General features: G+C 44.3%; 1 protein-coding gene across 1 annotated transcript in view; it reads right to left on the bottom strand.

Annotated features, from left to right (window-relative positions):
* Positions 1–21,896, bottom strand: part of PTPRF (protein tyrosine phosphatase receptor type F) — a 1,292,748-nt gene that overhangs the window by 688,745 nt on the left and 582,107 nt on the right. Inside the window, exon 4 of the mRNA XM_040360892.1 lies at positions 2,421–2,531. The gene's annotated coding sequence lies outside the window, so the exon portion shown is untranslated. The remainder of the gene's footprint in view (positions 1–2,420; positions 2,532–21,896) is intronic.

Genomic DNA, 21,896 nt, shown 5'->3' with positions numbered 1-21,896 from the left:
CGCAAAATCCCCTCTTCACGTCAGAGATCCCCAATCGCAAAGTCCACTCTTCACGTCAGAGATCCCCAATCACAAAGTCCCCTCTTCACGTCAGAGATCCCCAATCACAAAGTCCCCTCTTCACGTCAGAGATTCCCAATCGCAAAGTCCCCTCTTTACGTCAGAGATCCCCAATCGCAAAGTCCCCTCTTCACATCAGAGATCCCCAATCGCAAAGTCCCCTCTTCACGTCAGAGATCCCCAATCACAAAGTCCCCTCTTCACGTCAGAGATCCCCAATCACAAAGTCCCCTCTTCACGTCAGAGATCCCCAATCACAAAGTCCCCTCTTCACATCAGAGATCCCCAATCGCAAAGTCCCCTCTTCACGTCAGAGATCCCCAATCGCAAAGTCCCCTCTTCACGTCAGAGATCCCCAATCACAAAGTCCCCTCTTCACGTCAGAGATCCCCAATCACAAAGTCCCCTCTTCACGTCAGAGATCCCCAATCACAAAGTCCCCTCTTCACGTCAGAGATCCCCAATCACAAAGTCCCCTCTTCACGTCAGAGATCCCCAATCACAAAGTCCCCTCTTCACGTCAGAGAACCCCAATCACAAAGTCCCCTCTTCACGTCAGAGATCCCCAATCACAAAGTCCCCTCTTCACATCAGAGATCCCCAATCACAAAGTCCCCTCTTCACGTCAGAGATCCCCAAACGCAAAGTCCCCTCTTCACGTCAGAGATCACCAATCACAAAGTCCCCTCTTCACATCAGAGATCCCCAATCACAAAGTCCCCTCTTCACATCAGAGCCCCTCTTTAGGAATTCTGCCATTTTCTATAATGTGCTGGATTACTATGAGTTAAGCAGTGTTCCACCCAAAAATGTTACTTCCACTTTTCTGGTCCCCCCACCTCCGGTGTCACATTTGTCACCTTTCAGGGGAGGGGGGAGCATATACCTGTCTAATACAGGTATTTGCTCCCACTTCCGGGCATAGATAGCCGCATTATCTGCTATCTATGCCACGTCTGGTGCCCCCCCCTCCTGGGCTGTCTTCTGGGAGACACACAGGTCTCAGAAGACAGCAGGGACCATTCGGATCGGCTATACTAGCCACTAGCAATAATCTGATATAAAATCTGAAAGGCTGGATGCAACCAAGTTGATCGATCGAGTACACTGAGCCTGCCCATACGTGGTTCGGAAACCTGTCGAAATGGCTGAGTTTTGAGCAATCTATGGTCGGATTTACATTTTGTACTGAGCTCCGGGAGCATTGCTATTACTATACTTCTTGCGCTCTTATGCTGGACCTTCAGGTCTCAGCATCTGCAGCTGCTCTGTCCACTCCTCCTCTCCTCCTGCCAATGATGGAGCTCTTTGTATTATTTGAAGCCATTCGCAAAATGCAAAGCCTTCTGTGAATGGACAGCGTGGATGGGCAGGCAGAGCAGCTGCCGTATAAGAAAGCAGAATGTCTCCTGGCAGAGAGCTACAAGTATAAACGATAGCGGTACTCCTGATGCTCAGTATAATGTCAACTATAAATAAAAGAGTTAAGTCCAGCAGGAGACATGCACCTCAAAGGACTTCATTTATATCAGGCCAGCACATTGTAGAAAGTGTCTGAACTCCTAGAACTCCGCTTTAATTCCCTTCCCAAACTTCCCATCCTGGTGATCATACAGAGTGGGGGAAGCAAGGATATCCCCCCCCCCCCCCACAAGCAGTAATAACCTGACAATGGTTCTTGCCCATCCCTGCTCCATCCAAAATGGCAAAATCATGCTTTTGGCTGCATCTTTTAAAAGTAATTTTGAATGTATGTGTAATGCAAATGCCATAAAATTGCAAAGCAAGCTGAAAATTATTACCCAATGCATTTCACTCCGCCCACGGAACTAAGTCTGACTAAGCTCTGTGGGCTGAGTGAAACGTGTTGGGAACGCGACCTCGTTGGACCCCCGGGGGTGAGGTTATCTTACGAGGTTTTGCAGAGATTTGCGACTTCCAGGACCTTCCCGTTTTCCATGAGATGTGTAGAGCTGGGATGAGCTCTGCACTTGTCTGCACCCCAAGCAGTTGCTACCTAAGGGGACCTGGTGGAATCTTGAGCGGCACCTGTAAATTTAGTTTGGGTCACAAAATTCTATTCACCATCAGAGGGGAACACATTAGAATGTACACACGACAGGGCGCAGAATTTACACTACACTACTCACCAGAGATTTTCCACTGATGAGGAGATACACAACCCAACGTACCAGGCATGGGAGCTATGAGACCACCATCATTTCTTCATAAGAAGGATAAATCCTTGAACACCGGGTGGTACTTATGGACAGACTCCTTGGAATACCCCAAAATGTAACATCAGCAGCTCTCAATCATTGTAAACCGGCACTGTATAAATAGGAGGAGTCGGGTCCTACCTCACTGCACTGGTGCCAAGATGCCATCTATACCAACTTTGCCAGGAGAACCACCGAATAAAATATCCCTTTGTGAAATCTCCTCAGAATGAAGGAAAATGGCAGAAAAACCTGGAAGACAAAATGAAAAATCCTCGTTCACAAGTACCCAGAGAACAATAATAAGATAAAGTCTTAGATCCGCACACCATTATGAACATTTTAAAGCACATTAAAACACCTTCTGTGCCTAAACATACCTGGAATGTCTTCTGGGATATAAACCAAACAGCAAATATCCTTCATGAGCTCTTCTGCAGTGCTAAAGAAGCTCTAAAAATGTAACTCTGTCTATTATAGAGAACAGATCTGTATGTGCTGGAACAATCTCTACACTGCAAGCTGTGAGTGGCTGTGATGGGACATTAGAGGTTTTTTTTTTTTTTTTAAGGGGCTTGCCATCCGGGCCCCTTGGGACCTCCGGGCCCCTTACAGGTGTACTGCCTGTACCCCCCTGATGGTGGCCCTGACCACTCTGCATAACATTAGAGTGTAAGCTCCTCTGGTACAAAGACTGATGTGATTGGCTTGGTGTTCTCTGTACGGCACTGTGTTATATGTTAGAGCTATAGAAAATGTATAATAATAATAACAACAACAGTGTGTGACTTTGGTGGGACATTAGAGTATAAGCTCCTCTGGTGCTCTGTAAATACAGGAAATGTGTCAATTATAATTTGTAATACAAATAAGGTGAAATGTTACAGTTACATTATTCTGTAGAAGAATTAGGATAGGAAATCAGCTCCATCAGAAGTGTTATATCACAGACACGTGTACCATGTGAAAGAAATACTGTGAGATTATTTAAACACGACGTGTAAACAGATTGGCCAAGGAAGGTGTCTTCACAATTTGCCACAATTACATTCAGCGTTGCCTTGTGAGTGGCACAGAAGCTCTTCCTTGACACATGAACAACTTCCACAACTTGGATAAAGTGGCAAACATGCCAACTACGTAGTACACGGGTCGCGCTGCCAAAAGATGTGGGACAAATCAGACACATACGTCGGCAGAAGATTCTAAAAATGCAAAGACTAAAAATAAGGAAAAGAAGGTCAAATTACAATCATGCAAAGTATCAAAAGAGACCTTATACAAACATCTATCGGAGTCCTAAAGATCCATCACAAGAATCGCACTGGAAAAGATAACACTCGCTTACTGGCTCTTAACCTGCCCAGCCCTGGCGTGACTTTAAGTTGGCGATCACACCCAGGGGGGGTGGGAAGGTCTGCTCCATCACATGACCACTGTCATTATTACTAGAGACTGGGAACTGTCTTTGACAGCTCAGTCACTGTGCTGGGAGCGTGCAATAATTGTGTTCTTAGCACAGAAACCTTGGCCGTCCACAGATACATATGTCTGGAGTGTGGCATTAAACCTACAAAGCCCACCCTCTCTTTTGCCCCGCGTATGTGTTACGGGGGCATCAAGTAGATACAGGTCCTAACTGGATAACATTTATGTTGCTAAAACACTGTCAGTAAACAACTGACACAATTTTTTCGCTTCAAATCCTGTTTTCACATTTTTTTTTACCATGTTTATCCCCATCTCAGTGCTGCTCATCTCCCTCCAGCCTTGTTTAGCCCCTTCCTGTCTACATATACTGGCTCCATTGACAGCTGAACATCGTTGCACCGGACCGGATTGCTGATTACGATGGTGGACCATGCTTGCATAATGTATGTCGGCGAAGCTACTCATACACTTCATTAGTGCTGTGTGACAGCATGCAGGAGCACAATACTGATGTCCCCCTATAATAAGAACTGCCTTAACAGGGACCTTCATGACAGGATTACCAGGTATTCATTAAAGAGGAAGTTGGGCCAACAGCCCACTGACGGCTGAATACGGGTCTCAGGAATGCAGAACTAAGGGCCAGATTCACAGCAGAGATACGACGGCGTATCTCAGATACGCCGTCGTATCTCTCAGAGTATCTATGCGACTGATTCATAGAATCATTTACCCATAGATATCCCTAAGATCCGACAGGTGTAATTGTTTTACACTGTCGGATCTTAGGATGCAGTACCGCGGCCGCCGCTGGGGGGAGTTCGCCTTGTAAACCAGCGTCGGGTATGCAAATTAGGAGTTACAGCGATCCACGACGGATTTTCGCGTTCGCTACGTCGCCGCTAGTCTAGTTTCCCGTCGCAAAGTTAGTCGTCGTTTTTGGTGCGTTAACTTTACACGGCAAACGTATTTCTGTATAAAGTATGGCCGTCGTTCCCGCGTCGAAATTTAAAAATTCACGTAGTTTGCGTAAGCCGTCCGGGAATACGGAATTACGCTACGCGCGTCGCGTTCGAAAAAATGACGTCACTTCGCGCAAAGCACGGCGGGAGTTACGAAACGGAGCATGCGCAGTAGGTCCGGCGCGGGAGCGCGCCTAATTTAAATGGCACACGCCCATTTAAATTACGCGGGCTTACGCCGGAGGCCGCCGGCGTAGTTTTCATCGCAAGTGCTTTGTGAATCAGGCACTTGCGATGAAAACTTGCGGCGGTGTAACGTATCTACGATACCTTACGCCGCCGCACTTCTACCTGAATCTGGCCCTAAGTACCCTCCTGTGACCCATATTTAGCCAACGGCAGGAATCACTCAGGGAAAGGGAGTCACCGCTCCAGGAAACCAAGGGTGCCGGCAATGCACTAGGCAATGGTAGAAAATTCGAAAGGATGGACAGCCGCACTCCAAAAAAACAATCTTGAGTTGTCTTTATTTGTAAAATCAACAGAAAATGCACTACAAGAAAGCAGCAAAAATAAGGAAAAAAGCAGCCTACGCGTTTCACACTGTCTCAGTGTTTATTCTCAGTGCTTATTCGATCACAGCGGGAGCGGCGCTCCAGCGGCGCATGTGTGCCCAAAAACACATGCACAATATTGCGTACCCGTATGTGATTGTTCGCAGTCAGGAACTGGTTAAGGGGAACCCCACGCCAAAATTAAACTAAAAAAGCGGTGTGGAGTTGCCCTTAAAATCTGCACCAGACCCAAAAATAGCTTGGTATGGATTAGGGGGTGGCACGCTGTTGTTTTTCAAATTTTTTGTATTCTCTGCAATTGTTTAGTTGACATTCAGCTGTCAGCGGGAAGCCCTATTCACTGGTTATTAAGGCAGGCGGCTGACACCCCAAAACACTACAAAAACACTGGCAAAAAATCCTAAATATTAGCGTATCCTAATATTAGGATAGTTTTTATACATTGTTTTTTTTTTCAGTGTCTAGTAGATGCCTAAATGAAAGTTTTATGCCTGAAGTTCAGATTTATCAGTCCCCTTCACTGGAAGCCAGGGCCGCCATCAGGGGGCTACAGGCAGTACACCTGTAAGGTGCACGGATGGCAACCCCCTTTTTTTTATAATTTGTTTTTATAAGTGGCCCGGAGGTCCCCAGGGCCCCGGATGGCAACCCCCCTTTTTTTTATATATCTATATATTTTTTTGTTTTTATTAAAAAATGTAAAATGTATTTCTTTTTATTAAAGGGCCCAGAGGTCCCCAGGGCCCCGGATGGCTACCCCCCTTTTTTTTTATAATTTTGTTTATTTCTTTTTTGTAAGGGGCCCATAGGTCCCCAGGGCAACCCCCCCTTTTTTTTGTTTGTCAGCACCCAAAGCCCCTTGACCTCAAATCGCAGCAGTAACCCCCCCCCGCTTCTCAATTCACGCCCCCCCGCTTCTCAATTAGCAGTGGCACCCCCCCCCCCCCGCTTCTCAATTTGAGGCGACAGCACCCCTCCCGGTTCTCTGCCTGAAGCTATGTAAGGGGCCCCATAATTCCTGATGGTGGCCTAGGGTGACCACATTTCCAAACTACCATTCAGAGACACCTTCCCAAAAATCAGCTTGTGCTGTAACGAATCACAGCACAGTGATTGGACACAAGAGGCAGGATTTATGATTTCTGCAATCACAAGCAGGGGGCGGGGATTGTGCTCCTCCAGGCATTCCCGGCCAGAACAAGTACTGTCAGTGAGTAAAGTGGTGATGTGGCAGCCTTTTTTGGGGGCATCACATTGGCCCGGGGGGTGGCTGTGTGAGTTTCATTCAGGGACACTGTATTGTCCTGGAATGAATGTGCCCGGGACAGACCTGCAAAATGCGGGACTGTCCTGGGCAATCCGGGACATGTGGTCACCCTATGGTGGCCCTGCTGGAAGCACCAGAGCTCATCCACTGGAGGGAGGCCCATGTACTTCGGGCCCTATAGTATATACAATATAGATATGTTTTCCAAAGCAATCTCTTTTGATGCTTACAGTATGGCCGCATAAATGCCTTTTTTTTATATCAGTTTTCCTTTAAACTGTCAAAGACAATTCAATGTAACAGCCAAGCCAACAGTCCCTCGATAAAAACAACAAATGAAGCTGTGAAATGCTATGCTGGATGAGTAGAATGAATGCCATTATGCGTAATTACTGGACTTGTGAAGCCCATGCTCAGCAAGAAGAACTGAAAGTCAAGACAAGGTCATCAATGATGGCTCCAGGATTAACTGGTTCCTGACTGCCGCAGGAGAAACAACGTAAACAAGAGCAGGCCGAACGCAAATGCGCAACATTCAAAGCGTTGACCTTTCCTCTGCAAGCCAATTACCGGCCAGGACAAACTTGTAGCTGGTGAAGATGCTTTCATTCGGCCTGTATGAACCGTCCTCACTGCTGCCGTCTGCTACTTATTACTCCAAAAACAGAAACAGAGAATTCCACCATCTGATTCTTTATTTATGAAGCCGGGCTCAGGAAAATAAAAGCTCTGCAAGACAAGCGGAGATAGCTCTGCAGCAAGCAGGCTACGAAAACCAACTATTTTCCAGAGGAAAATATGCAATTCCGCTAACCGAACGCGAGTCTGTACAGACACCAATTATAAATTCATAGAATCAAAGGAAATCTTGCAATATTCAATTATGAATGAACCATTCTTGTGCGTCTTACTCTGGAAAACTTTTCATACTTATTACTTATCTTCAAAGTTGCACGGCGCTCGCAAACGGCAGAAGAAAATCATTTAATGGTGACAGCTCGGCGGGTGAGACAACAATTCTTTCTGCACGAGTTTATGATAACTTTTTAACTGCATTTAACTTTTTTCTATTCTTTTATTTTTGTGCAGTTACAAACCCGCCATCCCACAGAAGATAATTCCCCATTGACCTATAGATAGTGTGACAGGAAGTCAGGTAAATCTGTGGGTGTTGTCACAGACGGGACATACATATCTGCCTTGTTTAGACAATACACCAATTGTTATTAGGCGTTGGCTGCAAAAATAGCCAGACAAGGTCTAAGGGCGTTGGAAAACTTCAGCTGTTCAGAATGAGGCAATTAAGGCCTCTATAAGTAGTCCAGAGGATTACCACTGAATTGGCTGCACCCTGAGTCTTTGTGAGTAAGGAGAGCAGTGCCAGAAAGTCTTCTGAGGAGGTGAGGAGAGGATTGATTTTTCTGTGTGATAAAAATCAAAAGACTATTGTTTTTCTGCTGTATGACCAGCAGTGTCTGCCCAGCACTAGGCTGTGCCAGACCTCATAGATAGGTTCCTGTGTGGAAGGTAGACGCCCCAAGTGGCCAGGGTTTATTTTGTTTATTATGTTTGATTTTGTTTATGCTGTTTAGATGCTTGCACTTGTTTCCAGCAAGGAAGAATAAACCAAAATCTTTGTTTTCAACCATCTTCGACTGCCTGTCTGTATAAATTCAGTGTGTAGTGAACCCATCCAGAGGGTCACACACCCCGCTACCGAGCTAACCCCTTACAATAGGTAAACTTCTGGGCCTAAGAGCTAAACTCTACATCCCAAAATGCCATTCCTGACAGGTCTTCAGGGTCAGGAAGCCTTAGGAATGGGCCATGGCCCTGGACATAGGTGTGCGCAAGGGGGGTGCCATGTGTGCCCGGGCACACCCTAATCATTGTGTGTGGTGCCAAAACTTCCTTTTTTTTACTTGGGCTTCTCCCTATGTTGCTCCCCCCCCCCACAGTGCTGCTGGCTTACCTCCTCTCCCCCCCGGCTGCTGCAGGGGATATTTCAGAATGGAGAGTGGGGAAAAGGGCTGGTAATTATCATGCAATAGGCTGTGCACACCTATGACCCTGGACCTCTCAGAAACTACCCTCATTGTCCTCAGTGCCAGGGTGAGTGTCTAAGCAGGATCCACTGTCTGAAGCAACATTACAGGCTGTCCGTGTGGTGTGGGGTCTGGGTACGGTTCTTATGGTATTACTGAGGTTACACTGAGGCTGATTGAAGAATCTGAAATTGAATTAAGATGACATTTTTTTTAAGAGAAAATAAAAATTGGTTAAGTATAGAAACCTTCTCCTTTGTGGAAAGGAGGTCCATCACATAAACATGACTAATGTATAACAGATGGACTTATTCTATTAACCAAATACCACCCCCCATTAACCTTACTATAGTAACTGAGACCACACCAGTGTTGGAGTTAAAACAAGACCGTAGCAGCCTAATTTATTAAACACATATATATATATATATATATATATATATATATATATATATATATATATATATATATATATATATATATATATATATATATAACAATATATATAAATAACATAATACTATAAAATACCATAATAACATAAACTCTGTTAACAAACCATAATTTAACTAGTGTTGGTCTCGGCAGGCAGGGGAAAACCATAAAGCACTGCAGTACCAAACAGTGTATAGATAGGCCTCCTGCCGACAAACTGGCCCGGAGACAGCCACTGACCGCAGTGCCCCATTACCACTTTCCAGCTAACCTCCGTTAGCTGGAAACCATTATCGGGACCCATAGCAACGATGGGTCCCCAAGACTCCTCCTTCTACCATATCTTCTCTCTCCTGCCAAGACCAACACCCGCCACTGCCATGACATCGAATGAATCCGATCTCCTGTTAAAACAAAGCAAAAGAAAAACAAATAGGAAAACCAAGACCCCTCAAACCATAAAATTAGGGAGGGTGGGTGGGAACTTTCCCCTGTGCTGTGCTTGCCTCTGATGGGATGGGCCAACCTTTTATGTGATTGATTGATTGATTTTTGAGCTTAATTAGGCGCCAAATGCCCACTGTGAAGTGAGCCTCTCAACCCCTCCCCTAGGCAACTCCCCCCTGAAACTCCTAACAAGTTTACTTCCCCTGTTAACCCTGTCATGTCCGCCCTGCGCATATGCCATTGCATTCTATTGCTCCGGGCTTCTCTTACCTCCCAACATTTTGAGATGGGAATGAGGGACACCTACCAGCAAACGTATGTAGGCATAGGACACACCCCCATGGCACGCCCCCTTAAAGGACAATTAACCACAAAAAAAAGGTTAATCAAACCCACAAGTGCTTTTTTTTTACCACTACTATTTCTTTTTATTGGCTTTTAAATTTTACAAATGTAGCAATTTAGATATTGGACGAAAGGTTTAGCGCTGGGAAACACTATTTTAATAATAAAAAGTGCATTTTATAAACAACTAATATATATATATATATATATATATATATATATATATATATATATCAGACCAAAATGAGGGACACATGAGGAGAAATGAGGGACAGAGGGACATGACTCCAAATCAGGGACAGTCCCTCGAAATCAGGGACGGTTGGGAGCAATGCATAAGGACACTAGCAAAAATATGAAGACTCGCAGGCTAGGGTGGGGTTATAAGGAGGTGTGTCTAGAAAATGTTTTGCCAGTGTCCAATCACCTGAAGGTACTGTAGCAACCTATAACCCAAGCTCTGTAAATATCCAGCCTGTAGTTTGTACAGTATGATTAAGACCATTTCTGACAGAGCACTGATAATCGCACCACATGACCCAATTTGAAGATACACTGTCACTTAACCAATGCCATCCGTTTTATCCTTTTAATAAAGCTATAGCAAGGGTAATGCGCAAGGCTGGTGTGCCCTCTGTTTTTGTGTTCTCAGTGTGTCTTCTGGACCTCCCCAGCCCTTAGGGGGCTAAAAAGTGTTGCCATTGATGGAGTAGCTGAAGAATTGTGATCCTTCATTTGCCGGTGCATTCCCGTGAGCGCAGAAAGTTGTTTTTCAGCTGGCATCTATGCACTGAGATTCTGGAAAAGCTGAGGGTTCCAAATCTTTTGAGAAGACGGCAGGAATGTATTTTCCAGGGTTTTGGATCTTCAGCTTAACCAGGTTCCTGTGAGAAGGCCCACTGATGACGAATATAAGCTTTTTTTTCTTCTTTTTTTCGTTTACAAACTGTTTTCATTCCAGAGAAAAATGTTGGTACTTAAAGCGGGGGTTCACCCTAAAAAAAAATTCTAACATTACATCCAGCATACTAACGACATTTACAGTATGCAGGTTTTTTTTTTTTTTTGCCGTACATACCGTTATATTGTGATTTTCTCCCCGGCTTCCGGGTTCTGATTACCTTAGACTGGGCGTTCCTTTGCCTGGGTTAGATGATTGACGTCTGGTGAAACAGTTCCCAGGTCGCACAAGGCGTGTCACCAGATTTCCGTAAATAGCCCGAGCTGCGAGTCGGCGCCTGCGCAGTTAGCTCTACACGGCGGGGCGCAGGCGCCGTATAACGCTGACTCGCAGCTCGGCTATTTACGGAAATCTGGTGATGCGCCTTGTGCGACATGGGAACTGTTTCACCAGACGTCAATCATCTAACCCAGGCATAGGAACGCCCAGTCTAAGGGAATCAGAACCCCGGAAGCCGGGGAGAAAATCACAATATAACGGTATGTACGGCAAAAAAAAAAAAGACCTGCATCATGTAAATGTCGTTAGTATGCTGGATGTAATGTTAGAATTTTTTTTTAGGGTGAACCCCCGCTTTAAACTTTTCTTGCAATGACTGCTCAGATTGTGTTAATGAAGGTAGTCCTTCCAGCCTAAAGAGACTCTGTCACCTTATTTTCAGAGCAGAGTGACTATGCCTCCCAATGGCACACTTCTTCCTAGTAGGGCATGGGTGGCCAACCTGTGGACCTCCAGCTGTTGTGCAACTTCAAGTCCCATGAGGCATTGCAAGGCTGAGGCCTCGTACACACGATAGGTTAACCAGAGGACAACGATCTGATGGACCTTTTTCATCGGTCAAAACCGATTGTGTGTGGGCCCCATAGGTTATTTAACCATCGGTTAAAAAAAAGCCAACTTGCTTTAAATTTAACCGATGGATTCCTAACCGATAGGTCAAAACCGATTGTTAGTAGGCACGACCATCGGTTAAAAATCCATGCATGCTCAGAATCAAGTCGACGCATGCTTGGAAGCATTGAACTTAATTTTTTTCAGCACGTCGTCGTGTTTTACGTCACCGCGTTCTGACACGATCGTTTTTTTAACCGATGGTGTGTAGGCGCGACGGACCATCAGTCAGCTTCATCGGTTAACTGATGAAAACGGTCCACCAGACCGTTCTCATCGGATGGACTGATCGTGTGGGACTTGCAGTTCAGCAAAAGCATGAGGGCCACAGGTTGAGCACCCATGTAATAGGGTAAACCCAACGATTTGCTGACTCCTCCCCACTCCAACCAGAGAAAGCTTTGGTGTTGCAGCCATTCCAGGCTGATTAACACATCCCCCTTCCCATGTGACAGCTTCAGAGTTGGTGATTGCCTGCTATGCATCGTCAACTACATTTTTTTTTCAGATTGGTTGGATGGAATTTATTAGGGTAAATTTCCTGATGGTGACAATTGTGGACCACGCCTGTGTAATGTGTGTTGAAACGGCCACAGGTTAACTGGATGGTCAGATTACGTCAGATATCCTGGAATGTCTATATGTTTTTAATGGCTGGCATTACATATGGTCGCTTCCTAGTTGTAAGTTGAAGGATGATGTTCACCTGATTATTCTCCATCTATAAAGTATACTTCTGAATTACAATGTGTTGTGCACTTGTTGTAGAGTGAACCAAGTCTCTCTCTTCCCCTGAGGAAGAATTGTAAAACGCGTTGGGATGTTTACTACATCTCTGTTTCAGTAAAAGATAAATCTACACAATACATTTGTTTACTTCGTACTAGCATACCAACATTACTTTCTAATGAGATATTGTCAGCCCGTGTTTTATGATGTGTATATATATATATATATATATATATATATATATATACACACTGGATAAACATACAGGAGATGAGATTCTCAACAAATCCATAAACACAATACAGTATACAGGTTGTCAGTTTTTTATTTGTATGCATAATAAAATTATTGTGGATTTTACTCTTGTGTACGCACATTGTGAATGTCTACAAAATCCCATAAAAAAATTATTTATTTAAACGTTAAAGAACAAAAACATACAGCGCACAAGGGTTAAGTGAATGTCACTTTATAGTCTGTAATGTGTGGAAAAACATATATGCATGAAAAATTGAAAAGTTGAAAAAAAATTTGAAAATTTTTTAAAAAAATGGAAGTAGCCACTAATAGCACACAGGAAAAAAGCACATTAAATTTTTTTAAAAATACTAATAACAATAGTCCGCATAACATAAGCAGCAGTTCACGTGGAGATGGTAGAGTGAAAACACATACACTTCGGGGGAGATGTTTAGGAGTGAATCCAAGTAGTGTGCATACACTTGTATGCAGAGGTAATGCAATACCTCAACAAAAGCAGCCGCTTCTACGTCTCAATGCAGGGAGATGGAATCCGTTGGTGGGATGATGACAGCCACACTGGGAGCAGATGTAGAAGTTATATCCATGCAGAGATGGATACTGCCGTTTAAAGACCACTAGCTCAGGGGCTGATGGAAAGGAAACCTTCCTCTGTTTGCGAGGAAGGTTTCCTTTCCATCAGCCCCTGAGCTAGTGGTCTTTAAACGGCAGTATCCATCTCTGCATGGATATAACTTCTACATCTGCTCCCAGTGTGGCTGTCATCATCCCACCAACGGATTCCATCTCCCTGCATTGAGACGTAGAAGCGGCTGCTTTTGTTGAGGTATTGCATTACCTCTGCATACAAGTGTATGCACACTACTTGGATTCACTCCTAAACATCTCCCCCGAAGTGTATGTGTTTTCACTCTACCATCTCCACGTGAACTGCTGCTTATGTTATGCGGACTATTGTTATTAGTATTTTTAAAAAAATTTAATGTGCTTTTTTCCTGTGTGCTATTAGTGGCTACTTCCATTTTTTTAAAAAATTTTCAAATTTTTTTTCAACTTTTCAATTTTTCATGCATATATGTTTTTCCACACATTACAGACTATAAAGTGACATTCACTTAACCCTTGTGCGCTGTATGTTTTTGTTCTTTTGCTTTTTGCCCATGTCTCCTTAGTGGTTGACAGCTGCACGGATTGTGTTTTAGTGAAACTTCTTTAACCACTGACCACACTGTGGTTTACCGTCCTTATGGTGTAGCGCTTCATGCGGGTGTTTCTTTGTATACTTTATTTAAACGTTGCAATTTCCAGGGATGGTGGCATTCCCCTTTGGAATCCCCATCATACTCCCCAGTTTTTGAGTATGATGGGTCTAGTACGGGGCTCTCCAAACTGCGTCCCAGGGGGCCAGATGTGGACCTTTTCTTGCTTTTATCCGGCCCTTGGGGCACCATTTCATCCACTGATTCCAACAATGACACCAATGAAGAGGACACAATGACACCAACAGTGGGGCACAATTCCACCCACTGGCACCGACGGGGCACAATTTCTCCCAATGGCACCAACGATGGGACACAATTCCTCCCAATGACACCAACAATGTGGCACACGCGGTGGGAGTTTTTCTCAGGCATGTCAATCATATGAGCAAAGTCCCAGATGACATTGCGGCACTGCACAGGAACGCCCAGTCCCGCGGAAGCGAGTACCCGGAAGCCGGAACGAAAATACCGATAATACCATATGTACACCCCCCAAAAAAAAAAAAAACGGCATACTGTACATGTTTGGGGTATACTGAATGTAATGTTATATACTTGTTTTTTGGGTGAACCTCCGCTTTAAGGTAAAAAAAAAAAAAACCTTCAGCCTTTAGAACCACTTTAAACTCTGTCCTCTATTTAAAGGAAAAACTTTATCTTCATTATGGCACAGCAGCACCAGAGAGTGGAAATCTGTCCCCACCTCAGCTGTCACGTTGTAGATACACAATATATTCACTGTAAGATATTTTTAATGCACACCAGACCAGAAGGGAGATGTAATGCATTCATTAAATGTTTGTGCTCACGCCCCCCCCTCCCCGATTCAGCCAAGCACCTTCATTTAACCCAGAGGGTTTCCATGCTACGCGTCTCCTACTTCATCAGCGTTTCTCAAGTTTTATATCAATTTTTCTCAGTTTACATCACTGCAGGTCATTAGTGCTCATCACTGTATTGACTTTGTAGCCGGATAATGATATTTTCTGTATGTAAATGATAAACCGCTGTGCAATCAGCACATCCATCCGCGGCCCCAATAACGTTCTTTATTGGAGGGATCTTGCGGCATAATTACACGTAAACTCATTTGGATTGTAAAAAAAAGCAATATTCTCCAACTGTCTGCGGCCCTTCATCAGGCGAGGCGCTTAATAATTCCAATGAATTATTTACCGAAATGGGCAGAGAAATAGACGCGGCCTCGTTTACCATATGTTTTTCATTGTGGAGATTACAGGGAAAGTGAAATGTTTAGGTGGCCGTGCCTTCCGCGTCTGACAAACTGTGCACCAACTCAGCCATTTTCCAGCTGTTAGAAAAGAAAGTCCAGCCATTAAAATCAATCAGTGAGGATGATAAAACTACCCAGACAACACTGCAGCTCTGCTAAAGTCACTGTTCGGGCTACCTTGAAGTGAACATAGCATCAAATATATGTTGTTTATGCAAAAAAAAAAAAGGACGTCAATTGTGTTTGGGTGTAACGTCGCATGACCATGCAATTGTCAGTTTAAGCCAGGGCTCGACAAACCCCGGGCGCCAGGTCGCAATTGCGACTAGAATTAGCGACCTGGCGCCTGGGGCGGAAGAGCTGGGGTACCCTGTCTCCGTGTGCACCCCCCCTGCGATCGTGTTGGGCCGTGCGGGCCGGTAATGGAGGCTGCGGCTTTGTGGCCTTCTGCAGTCCTATGCTTCTTGTGGTGGCCATAGGTATGACAAGACAACCAGCAATGCTAATGGGGCTCCCCTGCCTGTTTTCATTGGCAGACAATCTCCTTCTCTTAGAACCCCCAAACATTATATATTTTTTATTCTAATGCCGTGTACACACAACTGTTTTTCATGACGAGAAAATTTTAATTTTTTAAATTGGTCGTGAAAAACGGTTGTGTGTGTGCTCCAGAGCATTTTTCACGACAAGAAAAATCGGCATTAAAAATTTAGAACCTGCTCTATTTTTTCTCGTTGTTTTTCAAGTCATCGTTTTTCTCGTCGTGAAAAACAATCGTGTGTGGGCTTTAACGACGGGGAAAAAAATGCACATGCTCAGAAGCCACTTATGAAAAGGGAAATTTGCATAATCAGCCCAAAGGGTGGCGCCATTCGAAATGGAACTTCCCCTTTATAGTGCCGTTGTACGTCACCGCGCTTTGCTCAAACATTTTTTATCACAATCGTGTGCATGCAAGGCAGGCTTGAGAGGAATCACGTTGAGAAAAACTTTGTTTTTTTCCAAGACATGAGTAACGGTCGTGCGTACGCGGCATCACACCCTAGAGAATAAAATTGCGGTCATAGCAATACTTTCTGCCACACCGTATTTGCGCAGCGGTCTTACAAGCACAATTTATTTTATTTTTTTATTGTGAAAGATAATGTTACGCCGAGTAAATTGATACCCAACATGTCACGCTTCAAAATTGCGTCCGCTCGTGGAATGGCGACAAACTTTTACCCTTTAAAATCTCCATAGGCAACGTTTAAAAAAATTCTACAGGTTGCATGTTTTGAGTTACAGAGGAGGTCTAGGGCTAGAATTATTGCTCTCGCTCTACCAATCGTAGCGATAACTCACATGTGTGGTTTGAACACCACTTCCATATGCGGGTGCTACTCACGTATGCGTTAGCTTCTGCACACGAGTTCGTCGGGACGGAGCGCGTTCCTGGCTCCTAACTTTTTTGTGGCCCACGTTTAGGTTTAATGCAGCCCCACTGGTACTTTGAATATAGATATATCTTTTGTGGCCCCAACATATCCAAGAGCACCTCTGGGATTCGTTGGGGGGGGCGGGCCACACAAGATATATACCTTATTTATCATTCTGGCAGCCTCGGAGGGGATGGGACGAGTGCTGTCAGATTACATACAGGAGAATCTCCTGTTTACTTGGCGCCCTTTGTAATAGGAAGGCCGCCAAGTAAACAGGAGATTCTCCTGTATGTAATCCGTTGGTGCTTGTCCAGACCCCCTCCCTGGCTTCAAGGCTTCAGATAGGCATCGATCAGGCTGCACTGATGGCAATAGTGATGCTGTATTCAGAGGCTGCATTCATGTCAATGGCGAGGCTGCATTCATGTCAATGGCGAGGCTGCATTCATGCCAATGGTGAGGCTGCATTCATGGCAATGGTGAAGTTGCATTCATGGCAATGGTGAGGCTGCAGATGGGCCCTGATTAGGCGGCATTGATGGGTTCAGGCCCTTATTTTGATTCACAGTTCTTTTTTTTTTTTTTCTGAAACTTCCCTCTTACAGTGAAGGTGCTTGTTCTATGCCTGTGTGTGTGTGTTATACGCCAATAAATACAGTATATCCATATAACACGCTCAAGCTCATCCTTAGACTCTTCATCTCACACAGCCAGAAAGGCAAGAGAATTCTTGTTGGGCAGTGTATTAGTTAATTTTTATTTAATTTTAAGGGTTCAAATAATGTCAGGCAAAATGGTCGGCCCTCACACATGTTCACTTCATCAAATCTGGTCCTCTTTAAAAAAAGTTTGGACACCCCTGTTCTAACCCAACTCAATATGCTCAATAAGTTGCTCACAATACACCTAATTAATTCAGCTCGAATGTGTATCCCTAAATTGTGGCTAACAACAAAGGGCCAGATTCACGTAGAATAGCGGCGGCGTAACGTATCGTAGATACGTTGCACCGCCGCAAGTTTTCAGTGCCTGATTCACCAAGCACTTGTGTGAAAACTTACGATGGCAGCCTCCGGCGTAAGCCCGCGTAATTCAAAGGGGCGTGTGCCATTTAAAATTCCCGCCCGTGCTTTGCGCGAAGTGACGTCATTTTTTGGAACGGCGGCGACGTGCGTACGTATTCACGGACGTTTTACGCAAGACAACATTTTTTTTAAATTTCGACGCGGGAACGACGGCCATACTTTAAACAGCACATACGTGTGCTGACTAAAGTTAGGGCAGGTCAAACGACGACTAAAATTGCGACGGGAAACTATACTAGCGACGACGTACCGAACGCGAAAATCCGTCGTGGATCCGCCGTAACTGCTAATTTGCATACCCGACGCTGGAATACGACGCAAACTCCACCCAGTGGCGGCCGCGGTATTGCATCCTAAGATCAGTGTACAGTGTAAAACAATTACACCTGTCGGATCTAAGGGCTATCTATGCGTAACTGATTCTATGAATCAGTCGCATAGATACTCAGAGATACGACGGAGTATCTGAGATACTCCGTCGTATCTCCGCTGTGAATCTGGCCCAAAGTCCCCAATGCTCACTGAGTGATTTTTAGAATCAAACATGAATAATGGAAATATGTCTCCACATGTGCCAAGCCAGGCTCACCAAATATGTACACAGATGGACATGTTGGATCAAATTCCATGAATGTAAACAAATTCTATTATCCGAAAGAAAAAAAGTGATCAGCGCAATTTCTCAATTATCACATATATATATATAAAGTGCAAAGAAGAATAAATCCAAAAACGAACCTCCATTGCTGAATGAATGAAGTGGCAAATCAAATTCCTATATATACTGTACATATAAAGTGCACAGTGCAAAATCAATCAAGTCCAAAAAACGACCATCCAAGTGTCAGTGAATAAGTATAAAGTAAGTTGAACTTTCCACCAAACAATCAAAATGATCCCTTGCCTTCAGATAACTGCTCAGTGCTCACAGCACTCTCACTTCTATGCAGTGATGAATCAGCCTTAGGAACACATATAGGTGTTAGCGATCTCCAACCTCCAGGCGATCAGCTCTTGTTGTATCACTCAGTGTTCCAGATTATGTGTAAACATGAAATAAATGCCTCCCTTAGTGTAAATAGTTTCAAACAAGCAATGGTGTATTAAGAGACAATTGGAAGCTTACATTTTAAAAAATAATTAAAAGCACAATGGAATGAAAAGAACTGTCTCAGAATGCCTCTCACATCACTTTCGATCCGCGACTCACTTTGGCCACGCCCTACGTGTTATGTCACGTCACGTGACTTCATCAGGGTAACCAAATTGCATGTTTGTCAGGAAGGGCATGACAGTGCCCAAAATGGCAGCCATAGAGGTCGACCAGTAACTTCTGTTCCTGCGGGCGCCTCCTGAACGTTTTGGCGCCAAACAGGCTATTTGAACTAGCCATTTCCTGGACTCAGGTGCTGTCCGTTCTATAACGTTTAGCGTAACTGATCTTGTTAACCTGTTATCCTGATTCCTTTCCATTTACCCGACCCGGCTTGTCTCTGACGCTCCTGCTCTCTGCCTGCACCCGACCCGGCTTGTTTGACCCTGCTCCCGCCTGCCGCTCCTGCTACCTCGCTGCCAGCCTAATACCGACCCGGCCTGCACCTTGACTTCGCTCCTGCCTCCGCTTTGGTTGCTGGCGTGCCCGATAGTGTATGACCCGGCTTGCCTACTTCTGTTACCTGCTGACAGCTGCCCCTGGGCCTCTACTGCACCAGTGTCCTCCTGCGATCCCTTCAGCGACTCCAGCCCAGCGACTCACCAGCGATCCTACCAGGCACTCGTGCGACTTTGCACTCTTGAGCCTCCTGTCTGCTCTATCAGGGGCTCGGAGTCAGAGTTGTAAGGGAGGCCGTCCTCTGCACATCAGGCTCTACCGCCAGGGGCGTGACAATGTTAGGTCAATGTATATATATATACTGGGACAGGACGTTGATCAGCGGCCATTTTCTTGAAGACAAGGTCAACATAGACACCGCTACCATTTTCCTGGTTTGTATGAATAACAGAGAAGACCAACATAGCAAAAAAAACAGTGTGGCCGTCTTTCTGTGGTTCATACTTAATCAATCAATGATTGTCTTAATAATACGAAAGAAGATGAGTTCTACAAAAGTAAAATATTATCTGAAGATGTACTGTATCTCTGAAAAATAAATGTTTAAAAAATAACCTCCTGACGATCAAAAATATTAAAAACTTGGTACCGCAAAAAACATTGTGGGCATTTTCTCAGTTGGAATAGGTGACATGGAAAACCTGTAGGGCAAAAACAAGCGGCTTTCTTATTAAATAATATGTAAATAAAACAGGGTATAAAATAAATATAAAAAATATATAAAAATACCAACGATCAAATTAATGACTATATTAGTACCGCGCACCGAAAATAAAGTGCCAGGCATAACATCATGATGACATTAACAATAAATGACTTCACATATAAATGAGAAATTGCTCAAAACCAGTTGAGATCAAAATTCAATGTTCATACCTTCAGGTGTGAGAGTTTTTAGGGTGTGTATCCATTTGGATTCCTTCTGACTTATACTGTAGTTCTCACATTGTGGCCCCCTCTCCATGATCTATTATATTTTTTCTATACCCCAAAACTGTAAATGTGTGGGGTCTCTGTTGTGAATTTGCGCAAAATATCTCGATACGCTGTGTTCAGGGAAACCATTCACAATACAGTGGAACCTCGGATTGCAAGTAATGCAGTTAAACGAGCGTTTCGCGATACGAGCGCTGTATTTGAAAAAATCCTAACTGGAGTGTTGTTTTGCAATACAAGCACGATTCAGGCCAAAGTGGTGTGCAGTAGCGCGTTTGACCTGAGGTGTGGGAGCGCCGGAGCTGAACGGAACCGATCGGCGACGTTTGGAAATGCTTGGATAGACACAAAAATACTCTGAGCCTTTCCGAGGTCAGTGGAGGTGTCCTTGGGCCTTTCTGACCGTTTCCGAGGCTCTCTGGCCCCCCCACCTCTGACTGCATGACCGTTGAAGTCAATGCGGAACAAATTATTTTCTTTTCCATTGACTTCAATGGGGAAACTCGCTTTGATATGCGAGTTCTTTGGATTACGAGCATTTTCCTGGAACGGATTATACTCGTAATCCGAGGTTCCACTGTATTTTGAACATGCTCCTTAATTCAAATTTTCAAAGCCCTTTTGTGTTCTTCCCACATACTGTAAATTACAACTACATTGAAGAACATATACTACCCCTTCAGTGTGACAACTTATAAAATCCCTAATCAGGTGGGTAACCCCCTGTACTGGTCGCTGCAAAGTCAATTCTTTTCTTCTGAGGTTTCTTGGAATGTTGGCATAACAGTATTTACAGGGAAAGAAACTCTTCTTTTTTTGAAATTTCTATTGGGAGGTGGTTGCACAACATGTTTCTACAATAATATCCCTAAGGCCTCGTACACACGATAGGTTAACCAGAGGACAACGGTCTGATAGAGCGTTTTAATTGGTCAAAACCGATCGTGTGTGGGCGCCATCGGTTAAAAAAAAGCCAACTTGCTTTAAATTTAACCGATGGATTCCTAACCGATAGGTCAAAACCGATTGTTAGTAGGCACGACCATCGGTTAAAAATCCATGCATGCTCAGAATCAAGTCGACGCATGCTTGGAAGCATTGAACTTCATTTTTTTCAGCACGTTGTTGTGTTTTACGTCACCGCGTTCTGACACGAATCGGTTTATTTAATGGTGTGTGGGCGCGACGGACCATCAGTCAGCTGCATCGGTTAACCGATGACAACGGTCCTTCAGACCGTTCTCATCGGAATGACTGATCGCGTGTACGAGGCTTTAGAGTTGGAGCTCTTTTATAAACGAGATTGGGTTCTTTAGAGATTGGGATGTTTGAGATGGTTGACATCTGACTGCAATAGCCAACACGGTCATTTCTCTCCTCCAGTCAGTGAACTTCTTTAACTGCAAGATCAGGACAAGTGTTCCCGAGTCCAATGACCTGCTACAAAATATCGCAACCCGCCTCCCTTCTGGAAGAGCTCCTCTCTTAAAAAGCGTACATCAGACTGAGCACAATGTGAAAATGTAGCGAGGAATTATAGGGTATTACTGGAAATGGCTTATATTACAAGTTATAATTCATGTCAATTGACCGGTGTAAGTGGCTGTTGTAAAATATAATAGCATTACCAATCCCCCTTTCCTAATGCCGCTGAGATTAATGCAGTTCTGACTGTAAAATGGGGAATGAGGACATAGACAAGGAGCTGCCTTTTATAT

The sequence above is a fragment of the Rana temporaria genome, chromosome 7, assembly GCF_905171775.1.
Source record: "Rana temporaria chromosome 7, aRanTem1.1, whole genome shotgun sequence".
In the NCBI taxonomy this organism is placed as follows: Eukaryota; Metazoa; Chordata; class Amphibia; order Anura; family Ranidae; genus Rana; species Rana temporaria.
Note: the sequence above shows the minus strand (reverse complement) of the source record. Positions and strands in the feature narration are given on the sequence as shown.